General features: G+C 38.0%; 1 non-coding gene across 1 annotated transcript; it reads right to left on the bottom strand.

The window, feature by feature from the left end:
- Positions 1 to 512: 512 nt before the first annotated feature.
- LOC114493469 lies at positions 513 to 677 on the bottom strand. Its single transcript, XR_003684143.1, has one exon. It is a non-coding gene; the product is annotated as a U1 spliceosomal RNA (small nuclear RNA).
- Between the last annotated feature and the right edge of the window lie 5,327 nt (positions 678 to 6,004).

The following is a 6,004-nucleotide window of genomic DNA, read 5'->3' as shown; positions in this document are numbered from 1 at the left end:
ATGAAGTTAATTTGATCCACCTGAGGATAAGTCTAGCAACTGGCTTTACGGCCAGCATGCTCCCTGTTGGTTCACAACAAATAAATACATGTTGACCAGTTCTCTAACATAGCATCTATCTGCTCTGTTTGCAGCATTAACAGATACTTCTGATTTTAAAAGTTATCATTCATATGCTTCTGAGGAATAAATTACAGTGAATGGCATCGAAATAGATATTCTTAGCTTTTCAATTGCTCTCCACTTTCAGCACAGTTTACATAATTTAAAAAGAACTTTGAATTATTTCAAGTATCCTACTGAGAAAATTATTTCATCTTTCTGTACATTAAAAAACCCTATAAATTTGAAACAGATGACTTTTCACATTCCAGTTTTATCTGTTATAGCTGAAAGTTGATAATACAACTATTTTTCTCTTGATAGACCAGAACCTAAAACTATTTGCATTGATGAAGATGGTTAGTGTATATACTATGAACTGTTTAAGTACTTTACATTTCTTTCTTTTTTTTAGAGCGTGAACACAGTTCCCCACTACCACAAATTACGCAGTTGAGTTTCCCACATTTGGGGAAATTGCAGGGGTCAGCACATCCAGAGTGCAATGGATAAGCCTCATCCTGCAAAAACCACCTTCGCTCATGGTCACGGTATCTCCCCTGCCAGGTAAATATGCATTTCTTATTTATTTGCCCCAATAATGCTATAGCGCTATGATGGAGTTACTACTACTTCCTTCATCCCCATTCTATAGAAGGAAAGCTGAGGCACAATGAAACTTAGTAATTTGCCGGAGAAACCAGGCTGGTATGGAAGGAAACCAGGATTTAAACACAAGCCACCTGGCTGCCAAGGTGGAAACTTACCACTGTATTGTGACATCTTACCAGTTCATGCTCCATAAAAAAAGAGGAAATGCAAAGGATGAACGGAACACCTGAATGGTCCAGATGGAAGGATCAAAAGTGGGAATGCACAGCAACTGCTTTAAGCATTTTATTGGTCAAAACTGCTGATGGAAACAGGGCTTCTTTTCAAGATGATAAATATGCTTGAAAATTGTGACAAGTGTAACTCTTTAAGTATACTAAAAACCATTGCATGAATAGTATATTTATTTAGGAATCTTCTCTTCTAATTCCTCAGAAAACAATCCTAATTTATTTTTCTCCTTCACTTTTTTTAAAAATTATAATTGTAAATACATTCAAATGTCATTATTTTATTTATTGTTTTCCTTAACCTCATTTAAACATTTTTCAAATTTGAACTATGGAGAAGTAGGGAAGAGGCTTTGGAGGGGGTCACTTTCTGAAAACATTTATGTTGAAAATAAATTAGATTTTGGCTGCTTTGGTCAGTGCCCGGAAGTTGGCAGGAGCATACAACCTTATCAAACCTAGAACTCTGTTCTTAATTTGGGATATTAACATTTGTAGTCTAATTTTTCTAAAGTTACACCCTCCTATGTTAAACAAAATGTCTAATTCCCTAGGGATAAGTATACAGGATAGTTTAACCCTGAAATATATTAGAAACCTAGAATACATTCATTTTTGTTTTGTTTTACTTATAAACACAATTAATGAAACTGTAAGAGAAGATAAAACAAATGTACCTATAGTACATTTCATGTATATTTGCAGTGTGTTAAATTCTTTCATACATGTAATGAAAGTATCTTGTTGACCCCTGTGTTATAAGCCACATGAAAAAAAAATGTGTGTTTTAGATTTTAATCATAAACAGATTTAGACTCCATTATGGCTTTCTTCTTTCAGCCTTTATCAGCACAGTCATTTAAATAAAATGTTTATTTGTAAAAGTATATGTATGTGTGCTTTACTTGAAAGAGCTGATTACAACCCTGTTTGGAGCTTTTATGATGCCTCTTTTAAAAAGTAATTTTTAGGTTAAAATTCCAACATTTCACCTTCTCAACTGTTTCATGTTTGACCTAGGTATGCTGGAATGAAACGCACCCGATCTGCTTGGATCTCTCCCTATTTAAGAGAACCTTTCTGAAAAACAGGCCTGGCAGTCGACTTCCTCTCTGTGGCTTTGTAAGAATAAATTAAAATGTGCAAAATGACTTGAGATTCATGGTGAAAGGGTGCTTTAGAGTGTTAATCCCTCATGAATTCTGCCTCCAGGATCTTGCTTAAATGAGCAGGAAACTTCTGGAATTGAACAAGCATTGTGGGTGGCCATTCTATGGTTAACAGGAAGAGAGGGGAGATTTCAATTAAAGATGTGAGTTAACTCACATAAATACCGTTATTTGTCGGTGCCTGTGTATAAGTACAGGCCTGCACTGATAGGACAGACAGGCCAAGAAAGCCTGAAAAATTAAATTTCTTATGTGTCAGTGGAAATGTTTTGAAAATAAAATGTACATTTTCGGAAACCTGTTTTGTATCTCTTAACATACTTCTGCAGTTTCACATAGCATTGAATTTGGCTATGTCCAGAGTTATAGAGATTTACAGATAAGTTAAAGGACAGAATTATGTTTTAGTTTACTCTGGAAATCTGGGGTTTAAATTGTTTTTCCATTTCTATTTCCATGTTCTGGTGTGGGGAAGGAATGTAACATACATTTATTTCCTGTGTATTTCAAAGGGAAATGATTCCCACGTATTATGGCCACACAGTTTAAATAGCATTGTCTTTAATAGCAGAATGAGAAATTCTGTCTCTGATGATAACTGCAGACATTTACTTTAGGAATTGTTTTTGATCTCCTTATTACTCATTACAATTATATTTTAATGTGCCCAGGATGGTGAATACTGACTAAAGCATCTTTTTAAATGTTTTTAACCACCTTATCTATACATACAAACACACACACAAATCTAAAATTGAATTTATATTATTTCATTAGGTTTTCCTTTTTGAAAGAAGATAAAATGAATTGCTTCAATTTCCAAAAAATCAGTTATTTAAGCAATTTTAAGTTTAATTTGCAAATAGAGCAAATTTGATCATTCACGTGGTCTCATTTTGTCAGATACTAGTGAATTTGTGAAGCAGGGCATGCTGGTGGAGGGTTAGGCTGGGTAAGAAATACTGTGAATATTTCAAAAATGAAGAGATTGAAATTCAAGTATATTTGTGGTAAGATGAAAAGAAAATGGTGGCTTTACCATTTACTTTTTAATACAACTGTCATTTATATGAAATTTGGTTTTTTTAAGTGCTTTCAGATTCGGTGCCTCAGTATCTTTTCAACGTCTGGAGAACAATTGGAATTTGGCACTTGACCCTTCCACTTGTCAACCTCAAGGAAAATGAAAATGAATTAAGCAGCAGAAGATGCCTGAAGGTTTGGCTGGTGTACTCTGACTTGTCTTAAAGTGCACACCTCCTTCACTGGGCTTTGTTGTTTTTGTTACCACTCCACACAAATAATGAGGCTGGCCTCTGAACTGCTTCAGGGGCAGGACTGTGTCCCAATCACCGTGTTAGAAAACTGCCTGATTCCGCAGCAGACACCCCCACCGATGTCGTTAACGAAGACTCCACTCAACCCAAACCCGCAGACGGAGTCTGTTTATAAATACAGTGTGTGGTGCAGTATATGCTATCTCTGGCTGTCCAGTTCTCTTCAGACATGCTTGGCATGCTATGTACTCTTTCTGCCCTTTAATTACAAGGAATAATCATGTGTTTAGCACCAACTTCATACCAAGGATTCCCTGTGGACTTCATGAACCTTAAGATTCAAGAACTTTGGCCTTTGATTCTCAGTCAGGGCACACGCCTAGGTTTCGGGTTCAGTCTCTGGTCAGGGTGCATACGAAAGGCAACCAATCCATGTTTCTCTCTCACATCAGTGCTTCTCTCCCTCTGTTTCTCTCTTCCTTCCCCTCTCTCTACACCCTCCCTCCCTTCTTCCCTCTCTAAAAGCAATAAAAAAATATGCTTAGGTGAGGATTAAGAAAAAAAGAAAACAATAGTAAAGAAGTTTCAGGGACTTTGACTTGTAAAGCCCCCTTTCAAATCCTGGAAGAAGCCCTCCCAATGTGTTCATATAGCCATGCTGCTGTTGGTGGGAATCAGGGTTTTCCATGGATCACCAGGACAGCATTCCAGGGACCCACACACAGGAGACTGTGCTGGGGCAAGATGGTTTGTTCATGTGGAAGGCTACCCTTGAGTTTCCAATTTCTCATCTCCCTCCGTCCCAGCGTGGACCAAGTCCAACCTTGCCTTCAGCAAGGTCAGAACAAAGGCTAGTGTCCAGAGTTTCTGCTTCATATTAAAGTTCAGTCCTTCAGAGCTCATGCCATCTGCTGCAGGCCCCAGTAGCTGTGAAACCCACTAGGTCACATGGTTGTGTGCTACCGAATGAAGGCAAGGGGTGAGAGTGGGTGCCCAAGAGAAGAGAGGGGGAGAGAGAGAGAGACAGACAGACAGACAGACATCTTATTTGTTCCCTGGGGATGATATTAGCTTAGGTTTGGGACAAACCAGGTGCTTTTCCAAAAGAACCGATCGAATTCCCAAGCTTTTGCACGTTCTTAATAGGCCCAACTTCTGGTTAGACTGACAGGGCTCTTGACCATTGGCACCCCCCAACAACCTGGTACCACCGGGCACACAGTGTTCCCGTAGAGATGTTCTGTGCCCTCAGAATTGTGTCTCCTTGGCAGCAGTCCCCTGTGGGGTGTGGATGAGTAGGTGCATGCTGGAACTTCCCGGCCAAGCAAGTAGGCTCACGCTCCCCAGTATACTAAACTGGGCATCGAATTCCTTTTGCTCCCTTTTGTCTATTAATAAGTAGTTAACTAACTATGCTAACAATGCTTTTGTAAAATATCAGGATGATATTTATTGGGTTTACAATAAGTAAAACAAGGCTTATACTACAAGCAGATACTGTGCTTAATGTCGAGGACTCACATGTCACAGCCTTGTGCTCTCAGGAACTCTCAATTTATTGTAAGGATTATCAACAGAAATGAATAGTTTGAAAACTTTGTTAAGGACCAGGGAGACTGGGAAGCACAAGATGTAAAGACAAAGCCCGGACTTGACTTTCTTCAAGAGAGAATGCCCGAGCTGAGTCTTGACCCTGTGTCTAGCCTTTGTTTCTTGACAAATAAGAATGAAGATCATATGTTCATGTATGGCTTTTAAGAAGAGAAATTTAATTTCTTATTCCAGGACTCTGTTCAACATATTACACAGGAGATGAAAGGAATTCACTGAACTTGCCAAACATCAAAGTAAATAAATAGGACTTTATCAAAGGTTTGAAAGAAAGAAAGAAAAAGATCTTATATTTATAATTTTAATTCAGAAAACATGACTAAATATATGTATATAAAAACTTTTAAATCAAAACATTGTAAGTACAGGTTAAAAAGAGCAATGTGTTAGGGGAAGAAATAGGCATTCATAATCGAAAGCCATGCACAGGAGTCCGTGGGATTTTTAAGCTAATTAACAGCACGTTGAAGAGTGAGAGCAAGGACATATGTCAAACATCATTTAACAGGTTTTAAATCTGCACTTAGTAGCAAATGCATAACCCATTTGGACCCAGATCCCTGGCTTTGATTTCTTAAGAACATATAGGCAAATATACTTTAGAACATGTAGTAAGATTAGTGATTTACAACATACACAAGGGTGATTTCACCCAAAATTTAGGGCAATGGATAATAGAAGTTCCAGGCCTATAAGCACCAGAGTGATCCTGAGACTGGGGAAAAGGATTATTGCAGAAAGAATACAGCAAGGAGATAGGAAAGGCCCGGCATGAAAGAAAATGCACTTCCGGTACATTTGTTAAATTCTTCGTAAACTCTTTTCTTTCTTTCCTCTTCCTCTTTTCCTTCTTTTGCAGATCCGGGCAGACATTTCCTTCTCTAGTCCTGGAATTGTTTTCCTCACTGTCACTTCATTGAATATCTTTTCCTCTGTAACGCCATACAATCGAGACATCTTCCTCAGCTGGTACATGTAAGCACTCATTACTTGAATTTTTATA

The sequence above is a fragment of the Phyllostomus discolor genome, chromosome 1 (genome assembly GCF_004126475.2).
Source record: "Phyllostomus discolor isolate MPI-MPIP mPhyDis1 chromosome 1, mPhyDis1.pri.v3, whole genome shotgun sequence".
Classification (NCBI taxonomy): Eukaryota; Metazoa; Chordata; class Mammalia; order Chiroptera; family Phyllostomidae; genus Phyllostomus; species Phyllostomus discolor.
This window is presented reverse-complemented; position numbering and strand designations above follow the sequence as displayed.